The sequence below is a fragment of the Delphinapterus leucas genome, chromosome 1 (assembly GCF_059928025.1).
Source record: "Delphinapterus leucas isolate spDelLeu-1000000601 "Yukka" chromosome 1, BTC_Dleu_Yukka2, whole genome shotgun sequence".
NCBI classification, from domain to species: Eukaryota; Metazoa; Chordata; class Mammalia; order Artiodactyla; family Monodontidae; genus Delphinapterus; species Delphinapterus leucas.
This window is the reverse complement of record NC_143129.1, coordinates 100,095,795-100,112,283: the sequence shown is the minus strand read 5'-3', so window position 1 is coordinate 100,112,283 and position 16,489 is coordinate 100,095,795.

Here is a 16,489-nt window from a genome sequence, read left to right as displayed (position 1 = left end):
TAAAATCATATCCACAAATTATAAGATTCCATCACTTTTAAGATATATTTTTCCCACCTATTGAAATGTATTTGAATACATTGGCTCGCTTTGTTTTGTTCCTCAGTAAACAAGTCACATGATTTCTCAGCAAAGATTTATCATTTCTGAAAGTCACCCAGGTACTTAAATCATAGGCTCAAAGCAGTTTTTAAAATGTAACTAAAGATAGATTGTGACCTTTTAGATGGTGAAAAGACTTATTTTTGAGCCATATGGTCAGCCTCAGGCTTAAGACATTAACATTGAGGCTGGAGGAGTTCAAACTATGACACTAATTAGTGCATATGTCTCTACATTAGAGGCACCAAAAGACAGCAAGAAAATCTTTTATGACAACTTGTCTGTTCCCATTAATGCAATCCATGGAAAAGGAAAGAAATCACTCTTGGATATGTCAATGCCTGAGTTTGTTAGATCCACAACAAATTGTAGGAAGTTACCTGAAATACAATTTTAGGCAAGATTTAGAGGTCTGGAAAACCGAACAGATCATAATTTCGGGGGCACTTTTGATTGGTTTATCACAAAAGACACCTGAATTATCACATTTTTCCTCTATTGATATTAAATCCCTTGATATTTTTTACTGGGGTGTTTTTTATGGGACAAAAATGAACTGACCTTGTTCTAAAGTCATGATACTCATGGTAAATGTCTAGGTACCAACTTGCTTATTCAGTTAGTTAATTTTTTAAAAGTTACTTTATTCCCAGTTATAAGGCAACGTAATTGTCATTTTATCTTCTGATTCTCACATTATAGCAAAAAGGCAGAGAATTCTTCCTTCTAAATAATATTTGCTTTTTTCAGGCTGAAGAGTGTTTATAAAGATGGAGAATGAAAAATTGATGTGACAGCTTGTAAAATTCCATATTTATCATTTCTTTCTTCATGATTTAAAGTTAGAACCATGATGCAAATTCGCTAAGACTATTATCTCACCTTGTCAATGCAAGCTTGAGAGGCTAAGGGATTTTGAAATACTGACTGGCAGGAAGAATATCAGACACATGTCATATTTTCAGGTTTTAGTATGAAACAAATATGCTTGATAAGACTCCTGTGGTCTCCTTATTTAACAGATCATAGCAGAGTAATAAAATGTTGTTCATGATACTGTAGAATTTTTTGTTTTTTTCCATTATTACCTTCATCATCATGTACCTTCAAAACCATGATAAAATATATAAATATTTTTAATGGGCCTTGGATACCTACTTTATGCAAGGTGATTACTCAACTCTAAGGAGGGCTAGGCCTCTCTGGTGCTGACATGAGCTACTGCTGTCCATCATTTACAATCAAACCAACATTTAATTTTCAAGAGAATTCTGAGAACACTGGTCCTTTTAGAGTCTCTTCGAAGGAAAGAGGATTTTCTGTGATCAAATATATTTCAGAAATCCCACATGCTTTACTCTACTGTAAAGACATAAAATGTTCATTAGCAGAGACATCCTTCAATAAAGAAACTTCTTTGACTTGTTCAATTCAAAATTCTCAGTCATTTCAACACAGCAACCTTTTCTAATAATAGTTCTTAAAACCTCAAAGAACTAGTGTTCTGTGAAACACACTTTGAGAAATGTTTTCCCCAAGTATTTTAATGACTTTTGAACAAGTTACTGGCCTTGAAGGTAATCATGCCAAAGTAATCAACACATTTTATGATATAACTTCCCTATTAAAAACATTCTATGTATCCCTATTGCCTCCTGAACAAAAATAAGTTCAAACTACTCAAGCTAATATTCAAAATCAAGAACAATATTCCCTGAAGCTGTCTTTTTAGATGAAAATGCCACTATTTCTGAAAACAAAATTCTTGCTAAGGTCAAATATGTTCTCTTATTACTCCTACATAGGACAAGTAACCTGAGTAACCTAAGTTCTTCAAGCCTCAGTCTCCTCAAAGCCTATCTAATCATTAAAGTTACATATCAAAACTTTGCTAACTCATTCTCCCTTGTCTGTACTCTGAAACTCATGAAATGCTGTGCACTTGGACTTATCCTGCCTTTGATATGTTTTGTTTTATTCAATGGGCTCAGAGAAAATATAATGAATAGAAACTGTGGGCCCACATGCTGAGCAAGATCACTTAATACATAGGTGAATTCAAATATTATTTGCTCTTGTATGTTTCTCTTTCCTGATATCAAAAATGCAAATAAATATTAGTTAGCTGGATTTTCATGAGCATTAAATGAGAATATACAAATATTTTATATATATATAAAACATATATTTACATACATATAAAAGTGCTTTCTAATATGTAGCTTTCATGACTAAGATTAGATTGCAATTTTTTTCATGTCAACATCCAGCTTTTATGCTTCTTTGTAGTGTCCCCATTTTGTATAAAAGAGTTTTTGTTTATGGAAAGTATTTATAAAATATTTTATGGAATCAAAACTATCAGAACTTTAAGGGTCCATAAGGGTCATTAAATCCACTCTCCTTATTTTATAAACTGGAAACTGATGTACTGAGCAAGTTGTTTACTTGCCACACAATTAGTTGATAGTACATATGGTCATAGTCTTCTGGGCTAAGTAAGACTTATCAGATCCAGATTTTAATTAATTACTTACCCAGGAAAAAAACTGGTAAGCTATAGCTGACAATATTTTAGTTTACTTCCAAAGTAAACATTCTTCATGTAGTATGTGATAAGATGCAAAAACACCCCCAAATTTTTCTCCTCCTATGTCCACATCCCCTCACTGAGTAGCTTTATGTGGTCTCTTGCTTGCGTTCGCCATGAGACTTGCCTTGAGCAATATGATGTTATTTAGCATGAGAAGTTTGAAAAACATTTGTGACTAGGGCTTTTCCTCTTTTGAAGCTTTTAGAACCTTCTGGACACCATATGAAAATGTTCAGACAAGTCTGCTGAGATATTGGAGACCACAGAAAGAACTGATTCAGTGCAGGCCCCCCAGAACTACCTGCCCCAGCCAACTTGTTAGCTAGCTGACCACAGCGCATGAGTCTGGCAAAGTTTAGCAGAAGGATTCACCATCTGAGTCCAGCCCAAATTTCTGACCCACAGAATCATGAGGTAAATAAACGGTTATTTTAAGTTACAAAGTTTTGGGGACAGTGTTATACACAGTGAAAGTGAACCAACAGAAACTACCTTGTGGGTTGGTTATTGGAAAAATAGGCAGATATTAAGCCTCTTGAGTCCAAGTCCCCTCAGACACAAGAAGATCTTACTTACGTTTCTCTAAACAAAACAATTATTTATTTAATAAAAACATCACAGACTCAGATATTATAATACTGAGTGCTTTCATCATCAACACTTGTCAGTTGCTAGAGGATGTATCAAAAAGATTTTACTGTCTTAGCAGCTGGGTTTCTTTGTTGATGTTCTTTGGTTGTGACTCATTTTTCAGCTTACCAATTGACTCTGGCACATTGTGTCCTTCAAAGCAAGTATTTTATGACATAAAGTACACTACTGACAATGGCTGTGAAAAAATAACTGGCATTTGAACGCCATCTAGCATATTTAAAGAGGATGATAATATGTTATAACATTCTACCTAGATCTTTGAGACAAAAAATCAGCAATTTGTTTCTCTTCCTTAAGCAATATAAAATTTCACACCCATATTGTTGAGTAGAGCACCAGAAACTTATACTGTAGCTTCACACAAAGACATTACATATATATTCATAGTGCCCTTGGTAAGATAGAGCAACATGATACAGAACATATAGGGGATTATTTGATTTTTTCTATTTCATGCAGATCTCCCTGGAAGCCTGAGAAACACTTCATTGAAATCCACATGGTGTTGATGAATGTTTAGCAAGGACTCTTAAGGCACATTTGAGTATGTAAATTATTCTTGAAAAACAATAAATATATAATCCATATTTTGCATAATGTTCAAAACACATATATGTATCATGAAAACAAATATTTCTATTTTCCCATGAATTTTAGGCAAGCTTATTCTTTCCTCATGATATTTGTTAAACTATTTATAAACATATATATTTTTGGAAAAACTGGTAAACTTTAAACTTACTATACAATGTATCCAGTGAGAGTATACAATTTAAATTTGATGGTGATTGGAGTTTGTGAAATCACTCTAAGAATTTCTGTGAGTCTTGTGGCTGTGGATAGCATCAGGTAGTAGAGGATTGATGAGTCAAGGCTAGAAACAGCAAGGTGAATAGACACAAAATAAGGAAAGAGTGCTTTTTAGCTTCTGAGTAAGCAATTAAAAACAAAGTATATATAGATACCAGAGATACACTATACAATGGATTTCAATTATACAAATAGTCATGAAGTAGGAGGGTATAGTCACCAAAGCAAGTAGATAACTGTCAGAGAGGCAAAAAGGGATGAAGCAATTCCCAGATGAGAAACACTCAGACAAGTTAAATAAGTGAATAGGTAAGAGACACTAGTACCTATATGATACTGATTTGAAGTTAAGGTTCTTTTTCCTCTAGAATTTGTATTTTAAATTATGTAAAATTATGTACTTCCTCAGGAGTAGAATCCAATTTTCAAGTCACAGCCATTATAGGAATATTACAGGATATAATCCTGAAAATTTGGACTACATTTGGGCTATATGTAAAAAAGTAAGAAATAAGAATACAGAAATAAAATGAGCAAGAATAATTTCTCAGTCAGTCAAGACATCTTTATGGAAAGCCTATTATGTACAGGAACATCACCTCATCACTGGGGTGGAGGACTACAGCAGACAATCTATTATAAGAAAGAAATTGCTGTACATTTGAAACTAACACAACATTGTTAATCACTATACTCCAATATAAAATAAAAAGTTAAAAAAAGGAATTAGTTAAGATATAGTAATAAAATAGTAATTATTTTTCAGATTTTACAATTTATGCAGTTATTTTACACACTTAGTCTACTATTTTACTATAATTATTCATATTAAGCTGGTCAATTACTTTTTCTAATTTTTAGACCTGTTTAGTATTGACCACAAAAGTCCTTATTGATATTTCTTGGTTCATAAATTGCATATTAATAACCATTGGCCTCATGGCATTTTTTTTTTATCATTTATGGAATCCAGAACCTAAAAGCTAATAGATTGATTCTGCTGTCACAAAATGGAGAAGTCTCCCTCACTGTGCTAAAGTCATGAGTTCATATTCTAAAGTTTATCCTTATAGTAGATGCTTTTTATTTTCTGACTAACCAAAAACAGGATCCTCTCCTGGGGTCATAGAAGACCCTTGAAGTTGGAAGTTACACAATGTATTTTGTATATTTAAAAGGCTGATTCTCCCATGGAATTTGAACTACAGAGAGAAGAAAGAATGTCATTTCATTTTGTGTCACCCAAATCTATCTTAATGCCTGAAACACACTGAATGTTCTATAAGTATTTGTGGAATAAATAAATCACAGATAAATGAACGATGAGGCCATGAGCTCTGACTACTCACTATTCTGATAACATTATCAACTCCAAAAGAATGGACAGGGACAAAGCCAAAAGGACAAAGGAAAGAAATTAAATTGAGTTTGCTCAACATATGTTTGACTCTAGAACTTAAGAAAGTCATTTGGCTATGTTATCATAACCAAATATTGTAACAGTGGCAAACACAAAGCTAAATAAAACCATATCACATGGTAGAGAATACAGTCAGTACGTTGCTTGATTAACCAGAACATTTTAAGGAAAAAAATAAATCTTCACCTACTATAAAATTAATTTGGGGGGTACAGTATACATCAATCAAAGTAATTTTAATCTAGACTTAGCTAAATTTGCTTTCTTGAAATTTGAATGTCCTTTTTTTCTCCTGACAACTAACAAGAACTTTAGGTCAAAGTTGATTGACAGAAGATGCTTGGCAATAGTTGATGTTCTTATAAAACGGAATTAAGTTTCAATTTTTTCATCTTGTTAATGATGCACATACGCAATGCCAAGTATTTAGCAATGTTAGTTAATCAGAAAATCCATTGTGAATGATTAAAGCCACATTAAACTTGAAATTTGGAATGCAGGCTCAGGGCAACTATTGCATTTTTGCTCAATGAGTTAATGTGTTTAAAGAAATGATGATGTTAGACTAAAGTTGTTTTAACTTTCAAGAAAAGTGTTTTTAATTAAAATAATGATAGACTCTCCTTGAAAAACTCATTTTTTAAGGGGAATTAAGAAATTGCATTTAGCCCTGCAGTTAAAATTTCAAAATACTAATGAAAAATGTAGTAAGAAATGATCAGTATGGTAATGGAAAAATGCCTGGTTCATTCTGGATGCAGCATTTGTTCAAATTGGAGAACAAGAGGGGCAGCAAGAAATAAACATCTCTGTAAGTCATGGACAAGCTGAAAAATGGTATTCAGCAGAGTGATAGTTTGACTGTTACACAAATTAAATACCCAAATAAAAATGTCTGTAGAAGAAAGATTAATTTGGCTTCTTGCATTCAATTCAGATAAGTAAAGATTGTGTCACCTTATAAATTGAAGTGCATCTGACATATAAAACTTTTTTAGGAAAGAATCTATTCCTTTAAAATTTTTAAGTATTATCAGTAAACTCAGACATAGGTAGCTGTTACAATCTGACTTGAGTTTAAGATAGTCTGATATGTCAAGACTTGTGGGTTAATATTTGGGGAATATTTTTTATCAATTCTTTGTTGTAGGAAAAATACCTGAAGATAAAGAAATGAACATTATCTTGTATGAACCAGTGATTTTCAATAGCTAGCAAAATGATATTTTTAAGTTTTTATAAATGATAGGTCAAGAGCTTTGTACAGAAGGTAGATCATATTGTCAAAATGAGCCTTCATTGAGTATTGATGCTATATCTGACAAAAAGGACATATCAAGAGAGATATGTTATCTTAGTTATTGTCTTCATTACCATCATCATGAAAATCATCCAAAGTATCTGTCATCATGATGGTCTAAAGCAGTTATACATTGTGCATTTCAGTATATACTGCTTTTCTAAGCATTGTCATAAACAAGACAATAAAGTTGTTATTTTAGTTTCATCCATTCTAAGAGTTGTAATTCCTATTTGGCTTCAAAATGTACTAAATGTGGATGATAACCTTGACAGGAAACTGGAGAATAAAATATTCAATTATATACTAATTTTCTTTTCAGCTTTGACAATTCACCTCTTTGTATAGGTATGAATAAAATTAGAACTTCTTTAAATTAGACAAGTTACATTCAGAGGAAACAAGGTGTTTATAATACTTTAAAACCTTTTTAGAAATATTATTTATATAATGGATATTTCTTACCATCTAATCTAATTTCAACCTGAAAATTTATGTAGAAAATTATTGGAAATTCTATTTTTATATTTAATTTTTAATAGTTCAATTGAAAATTCAAATAAAATGATAAAATACAAAATTGATATGCTTGGAAAAGCAAATATATTTGTCTTTGATATTGTAATTGTTGGAGTATTTCTCATATATCTGACTGATATGAACCATCTGGCAAATGTGAAGTTACAGCTTTTTTTTTTTCTGTAAAGGCAATGATGCCATAGGACAGTGGACATCATTATTTAGTATGTTTACTAAATGGAGCCCAGAGTGAACTTAGATAACCATGTTTTCCTGGGGATGTGAAAAAGCAGAAAAGCTACTCTATCCTGTTGAGCTCCTTTCCTAAGAAGTTTTCACACAACGGGATGATTTTTCATCTTATGTGATGAAAACCTGCATCCTAATAGGCAACCAGGATCTTTGAAACTAGGGAAGTGTTAAATGTTCTCTAAGATCTACTCAGTTAATAAGCAAACAAAATGCTTTAATTAACAAATTCAAGTCTACAAAGTTTTAGAAAGAGCAAAAATGTGTTAAATATGACTATACCATATTAAATAGATGGAAACATCATGAGCTGAATAATAATTCTCAGAAGCATGAAAGACAGACTCAGTGAATAACTGAAAAATGATCTACGGCAAACAATGAGATATGGATTAGCTTAGCTAGAAAAACAAAAGTAGATAATATGAAAAGAATAATTTGCAGAGTAAAATTCCCCATTGAGTGTCAGAATAAGCAAGTAAATACATGAGTATTATCAATCACAGCAGTAAAGAAAGATTAAAATATTCATAATTAGCATTGTCAATTAGCAGTCCAAAGAAAATGATAGAGGTACTGGAAAATAAGAATTGTATAAAAAACCATATGAGGCAAAATTATCATCAACTGTTATGATCAACAGATGCAATGCATGGTGGACTGTTGAAAGGGAAGTGAATTTTTAATCAGGAGCAATCTTATAAAGAAAGAAATCAGAGTAAAAGTTTTCCTTATAATTTAGGAGATTAAAGACTACAAGCAATAAAGTTCTTTGGCTGGGAATCACATTTTTTCTGCTTGCTAAGTTGATTTTTAAATTTCTGTTCTGTAGGTCTTTATAAACATCGTGATAACACAATACTAATCATTCTGGCAATACCTATTTATCTTAAAATAAATATACTCATCTAACTTCAGAATTTAAGTTTGATAACGTGTAAATTACATTAGCATAGTTTCTCAGAAATGGCAGGATGTTTTAGATTTATTCAGAGAGAAAAGAGCTTCTACAGAACTCTTAAAGCAAGATTTTATGCTACATATACACACAGTTTTATTATATATTTGATTCTGATCTGTTAATTCAGGTATTTCAAACATTTTTATCCAAAACAAATCTTCACCTAAAGACATTTTTTGGTAAACTTTAAAAAATATGGTGTATTCCACTTCTCCAATTAAAATATCCACTTTTTATCAGAGATACCTGTATGGTTTATGGGGAATCACACATTGATGGCATTATTTTATCTTTTTAGCTTTTATTGCATTATTTATTATTTCTTTGAAATGAGTAGCAAGAAATATAAGTCACACATGCCAGAGAGACAAAAGTAGACTTAAGAGGAAAGGATTCAGTGTTATATGTGAAGACCATTTCACTCATAGTTTCCATGGAGCAGGTGGAGGCAGGAGTAGGCGCTAGGTATAAAATTCAATAAAAAGAGCAAGAAGCAATGGTTTTTAAGAAGCTGAGATACATTTGGCAGCAAATTTAAGCCTTCTGTTGATCCAGACACTGACTTCAAATGCTTTTCAGACTATCATTCAAAGATGCTGGCCTGAAGATAGTTATCTCTGAATGTTCCAGATGGATGTGGAATGATGTCTGCCTCATTCCCAAGATCCACTGTCTGTGTTTAGTGTCAGGTGTTATCCAAGGGCAGCCAGTAAGGTTGTTTGCTGCTAAAAGTTCACAGTCAAAGGATTCCAGAAGTCTAAAAAAGCGAAAGGAGGCTGAACTGGATGGAATCACTCAGCCTCTGGTGAATGGAAGGGTTCTCCTTCTGCCCTGATCATCCTTAGAACCTAAAATGTTACTTAGCATGTCATAGATGCTAAAAATTATAGGTGTGAATGACTTAATAGTCTTGGCCTTGAGGTTTGTCCCCAGTGTATCCCTCAGCTCTACATTGTTAATTATTATTTGCTTAAAGTTATTACTGACAATTATTGTTTCTTTACTATTTTTATTTCCTCTTGTTTAAATGTTTAATGACTTTTATTTGCCTAACCTCATTTCTTACAGGAAATAACTTACAATCTTTTATTTTATTTTAATTTAATATTCACATCATTTTATTTCTTCATTTCTTTTTCCATAGTACACTTTCGACTGCCCTTATTTAATTCTGTAAATGTTTGGTTGATTACTTAGAGAAATTGAGTCACCTGTTGAAAATGTGACCAGACCTCTCTCATCACTCTTTTTTTTTTTTTTTTTTTTTTGCGGTAGGCAGGCCTCTCACTGTTGTGGCCTCTCCCATTGCGGAGCACAGGCTCCGGACGCGCAGGCTCAGCGGCCATGGCTCACGGGCCCAGCCACTCTGCGGCATGCGGGATCTTCCCGGACCGGGGCACGAACCCATGTCACCTGCATCGGCAGGCGGACTCTCAACCACTGAGCCACCAAGGAAGCCCTCATCACTCTTTTTTAATATCATACTGGAAGTCTTTGCTAATGCAACAATGAAAGAAAAAGAAATATAAGGAACACAGTTTGGGAAGAAAGACATAAAACTGTCTTTGTTTGCAGATAACATGATCATCTATGCAGAAAATCCAAAAGAATTGCCAAAAAACCCACCTCACTTGGAACAAATAAGTGATTATAGCAAGGTTCCAAAATACAAGGTGAATATACAAAATTCAGTTGTTTCCCTATATATCAACAATGAACAATTGGGATTTGAAATTAAAATATCATTTACATTAACACCTTCAAAAATAAAATACTTAGGTATAAATCTAACAAAATCTATATGAGGAAAACTACAAAACTCTGATGGACAAAATCAAAGAAGAACTAAATAAATGGAGAGATACTCCATATTCATGGATAAGAAGACTCAATATTAAAAAAAAAAAAAAAAAAAAGAAGACTCAATATTGCCCAAATGTCAGTTATTCCCAACTTGGTCTAGATCCAATGCAATTCCAATCAGAATCTTAGCAAGTTATCTTACTGATATCAACAAAGTGATTCTAAAGTTTATATGGAGAGGCAGAAGACCCAGAATAGCCAATGAAATATTGAAGAACAACAAAGTTGGAAGACTGACACCACCGGACTTCACAGCTTACTCTAAAGCTACAATAACCAGGGCAGTGTGATACTGACAAAAAAATAGATAAACCGATTAGTAGAACAGAATACACAACTCAGAAATAGACCCACAGAAATATACTTAACTGATCTTTGATAAAGGAGAAAAGGCAATACAATGGAGCAAAGATAGTCTCTGCAACAAATGGCACTGGAACAACTGGACATCTGCATATAGAATAAAATGAATCTATATACAGACCTTACACCCTTCACAAAAATTAATTCAAAATGGTTTATAGATCTAAATGTAAAACTCTAAACTATGAAACTCCTAGAATAGCATAAGAAAAGCCTAGATCACCTTGGGTATAGTGATGCCTTTTTAGATAAAACACCAAAGGCACAATCCATGAAATAATAAACTGGACTTCATTAAAATTTTAAAATTCTGCTCTGCGAAAGACAATATCAGGAGGATTAGAAGACAAGCCACAGACCAGGAGAAAATATTTGCAAAAGACATGTCTAGTAAAGAACAGTACCTAAAATTTACAAGGAAACTCTTGAAAATCAACAATCAGAAAACAAACAACCTAATTAAAAAGTGGGCCAAAGACCTTAACTGACACCTCACCAAAAAAGACATACAGATGACAGACAAGCATATTGAAAGATGCACTAAATCATACGTCATCAGGGAAATGCAAATTAAGACAATGAGATACCACTACACATTTATTAGAATGACCAAAATCTGGAACACTGACAACAAATGCTGGCAAGGACATGGAACAACAGGAATCTCATACATTGCTGATGGAAATGCAAAATGTTATAGCTCCTCTGGAAAACAGTTCAGCAGTTTCTTACAAAACTGAACATCCTCTTAACTCAAAATCCAGCAATCACGCTCTTACGTATTTAAGCAAAATAGTTGATTACTTGCGCCCACACAAAAACCTGCACACAGATGTTTATAGCAGCTTTATTCATCATTGCCAAATCGTGGAAGCAACCAAGATGTCCTTCAGTAGGTAAATAAGGAAATAAACTGTGGTATCTAACAATGGAATATTATTCAGTGCTGAAAGGAAATGAGCTATCAAGCCACAAAAAAAATGGAGGAAACTTAAATGCATATTACTAAGTGAAGGAAGCCAATCTGACAAGGCTACATACTGTATGATTCCAACTACATATCATTCTGAAAAATAGGCAAAACTGTGGAGACAATAAAATGATCAGTTGTGGAAAGGGGTAGGAAAATGGAAAGGAATAGGTGGAGCAGAGGGGATTTTTAAGGCAGAGAAAATTCTCTGTGCGATATTACAATGATGGATACGTGTCATTATGCATTTGTTCAAACCCGTGAATATACAACAGTAAGAGTGAAACATAAGGTAAACTATAGACTTTGGGTAATTGTGATGTGTCAATATAGGTTCATCCCTGGGGAAAAAAAAATATACCACTCTGGTGAGTAATGTAATAATCAGGGAGGCTATGTGTGTCGGGGGGCAGGGGGTCAATGAAAAGTCTCTGTACCTTCCTCCAAATTTTGTTGTAAACCTAAATTCGCTGTAAAAAATAATGTCTTAAAAAATTGTGTCCAGGTACCTTAACCAAGTCTTGCTTTTTAACTTCATTTCTCCTCATGTTTGTATTTGTTTTACATTACTTAAAATTCGAAGAGTGTTTTCTTCAAAGCCGCTTTTCCCTCAGAATACCTAAAAGTTGCCTAGATGCAGTAATTTGAGATGCTGTCTGAAAAATATAATTAAAAGCCAGGAAATTGAGTAATATTTCTGGAGCCATTCTGTTACATGAATTATGTTTAGTGGAATCATATATCAAATTAGAATTTGTTATAATAAAAGAAGGAGAAAATTGTCAACTTAGCCCTCAATTTTACACATTAAGGCAGGTCATCCAGAGAATTTTAATTCAAAGATAATATTTCAATGCCCATGAAAAATTTTGAAACTGAACTTGACTTGGAGGATTTGGGGTGATATGGGACATGAAAGCAAGTAAAATGCTTGTAATAAATATGTTTCTATAATTTCCCTTAGATACAGGTCAATACATTATATGTAAATGCAATGTAGTCTTTTAAATTGCCATTGCCCTCAAATTTCATTATCTTATAATTTTGAATTTTGATTTTTATCTTACCTAATTGAGTTAGATGCTGTCAGCTATACTTCGCACCTAATTTCTTTCACCCTGGAGCTCTTGATCCCCCATCCTGCTTCAATATTTCTTTTTCATATCACATGTGTTACTCAATATTTAACACAATTTACTTTTTTAATTTTTATTATTTACCGTTTGTGTCTTCCTATTAGAATGTAGATGACTTGAAGGCAGTGATGTGTGTGTTTGGTAATTAACGTATCTGGAGCACTTAGGGACCCTTCTGGCACTAAGTAGAAAACATATATTTAACAAATAAATATTTGTTAAATGACTCTTTTTAAAACAGTGATCGAAGTAAAACTAATAATCTTTTCCATTTCCATAGGATGAAAAGTTTCAGTGTGACATTAAGGATCTGGATATATTTGCCACCTTTTCAGCACACAATTTAAGTTATATGTCAAAAAATACTTAGCTCTTTATTGTTTTTGTTGTTGTTAACATTTCAGTGATGATTGTAATTTAAATCTCATCTAAGTTTGCAATAAAGTTCCACCTTCTGGCCACATTACTAAAACTGTATTATATGTTTGAATAGCATAGAAATTGGTAGCTGTATAATATAAAAATTAAATATTATAAGTTTTTAGAATTAGAAATGATCATTAAAATTATACAGTCTCAACTCACCGTTATTTGCCCATGGGAAAACTGAGTTCACACAGCAAGTTAGGAACAGATAAAAAGGAATAAAACTTAAATATATTTTCTGTCTGTACAGAAACTGTATTTGGTTTTATAGTTTTGCTACTTTGAGAATGGGGTTCTGTAATCTGTGTGGCATGTGTGTAGTTTATATCATACAAAAGAATTATGTTCAATGATTTCATAAGGTCTTTCTGAACTTTAAAACTGAAATTTGTTATTTCTTACAGGTTCTTTCAGTACATGATATTTATAAATCATTTCTATAAATTGTAGAATCAGCTCAATAATACTCCATATCAGAAACTAATAGATCAGATCATTTTTTAATAGACATCTCCTTAAAAATCACATTATCCTTTTGTAAAGATAATTACAAGACTATTTTGGCCTTATTTCTCCCATCATTGTAAATCTATAGATGAACATTAGCTTATGGAGCAGGTGGTAAGAAAAACAACTTAAAGTAATTCTTGAATTACTTGAATTCTAGTCTGAGTACCTACTTTATTTCTCTTGATGTGAAGATATGCCATTCATAATCTGGCATTGTTGGAATTTTTTGTAGCTTTGAAATGTTTTTGAAGATTTGTAGTAAACTACTTTTAATTTTTTAAAATTTCTTCTGAGTAACATGACTTCTAGATGAATTGCTACATATTACTTTTTCTGTAAATTATCTACTAGAAAGTGCATAAATTAAATTTTGAGGCCTTTTAAGACTGTCATATTATTTCCTTCCCCACATACTACTCCTGGATAAATTTAATGGTCTGACAAAATTCAAAGGTGATATTGAACACTTTGCTACAGAGGAAATTGAAATGTATGGTTCGGTTCAAACAAATATAAATAATGTAATTGTTCAGTCAAGTATTAGAATACTAGTTGCCACTCAATATCCTTTTTCTCTTTTTGCCTCAGAAAAATAGTTCATTTGGGGAAGTAATACACTCAACTTAGAAACTACATTTTTCAGAATTTCTTGCGATTAGGGATTTCCACTAACTCATGTATGTGAGTGTTGTATAGGCCTTCATGAAAACTGGTTAATGGAATCCTAAAGTTCTTATAGCCATCTTGGACTGTGAGTTTATCCTGAGGTTATCTAATGACTTCCTAGCTCTAGGCATTTGATAACTTCCTTGAGTAGCCACATCAGATAGAGGATGCTTACATTCAGAATTCTTTTAAGTAAGGCGGTAAAACTGTGTATGTATAAGCCACTGTTAGTACATTGGGTATGGAAGCTACTGCTGATACAGTTCTGCGATTGCCAGTCAGGAGAACTGCACTGATCCCCTCCAGTAATACTTAATATTTGAGATATTTATTAGAAAAAATAAATGTGTTTTAGAGCGTTAATAGTTACTGTTACCGAATGAATCGGGGGTCCTGCTCACCGCTTACACAATCAATACTCACAAATGGTAGGAAAAAAAGGTGTATTTAATCAGAATGCTGGCAATCTGGGAAGACGGTAGATTCATTGTCCTCCAAAAACCACCTCCGGAGATTCTGCTTGGCCATGAAAGTTATTAAAGGGCAAAAGAGAAGTAATCTCAGTTAATCATTGAGATGAGGGATCAGAGTCATTGCCACCCCCAATGTGTGCAGGCTTGTGTGCAGACTTACTGATTCCTCGTGATCTTCCTCTAGATGTTATTTTGTTCACACAGTTTGGTCACACAGTTTGCTCCGGAGATTACTGAAGGGAAAGCTAGGGAAGAGATCTGGTCATTTGTTAATTACTTATTCTTCATTTCTACCTCTTTGATCTACAGGGAGAACTGACATAAACTCCCGAACTCACAAACATTTTTCTGCTCCCTATAATACAAGGTATTTCTCTGAAGAAAGGTACAGATGCAAGGCTAGAAAGAAAACACGGAGAAGCAGGGAGAATTGCTTATAGAAGCAGTAAGGGGATCTGCGTGGATCTAGCAACAAAAATGTCTGATAAATATGTTATACTAATATGCTATACATAGATATATTTCTATTATATCAATATATAATATATTTCTGTTGTATGTATATATAATTTTGGTATGTACCAAAATTATATATACATAAAATAGTTAAGAAATATGAGCTTCATTTTCATATATATCAAAATGGAACTCACGTTTTCTAACTAAACAGACTTTTAGAGGTCTTAAGCTGACAAAAGGGAGAAATTGGGTGTTCTTATCTCTATAATACAAATTGCAAAACTGCAGTGGTGAGATATAACAACATTGATATGCTCTCTAAATATGATCCCTTGTCTCTCCTAAAAGATGGAATATGAAACATTATAGGAATAAGATTCCAACAGTAATGTATATATACAAACCACAGATCCTGAATGTAAATAGTGCCTAAGGAGGATAGGATGAACACTATAGTGGCTTAGACTGCTTTTCAGGTTTCTAGTAAAGTGAAGGTGGATATCAGAGAGAAAATGGTAAGTTAATTGATCTCTGGTTGATCAGTGATCTGCAGGCTTTGCTCAGAGTTCAAAAGTACAGGTGAATAGTTACCTTGGTATTTCTACTGAGGTAGTTGAAGGTTCATAACTATCTGTCCAGGCAATTAAATTTAAAGAATCAGATCTTTGATTTCTTATCACCTAAAGAAAACAACAGCAGTTTGTGTTGGCTTAGAATACTTTTTCTTTATGCAGGATATTTAATGTGATTATTACTACATACACACAGATAAACTTGAAAATTGAATAAAGTTTAAAATTAGCAAAGAGCATTGAACAAATTCTTCCCTGGAAGTTATGATTTATACTTGTTCTAGGAAAATATTTTAAAGAAAACCCTTCCTTATTGACTTAATATTGAGAAAGAAGACAATTTTGGTCCATGTGCAATGTCTTTCAATAGGTACTAATGAAGTAAAATGTATTAAATTTTCTTCTGTATAATTGAACATAATAATACCATTTAAATTAAGAGT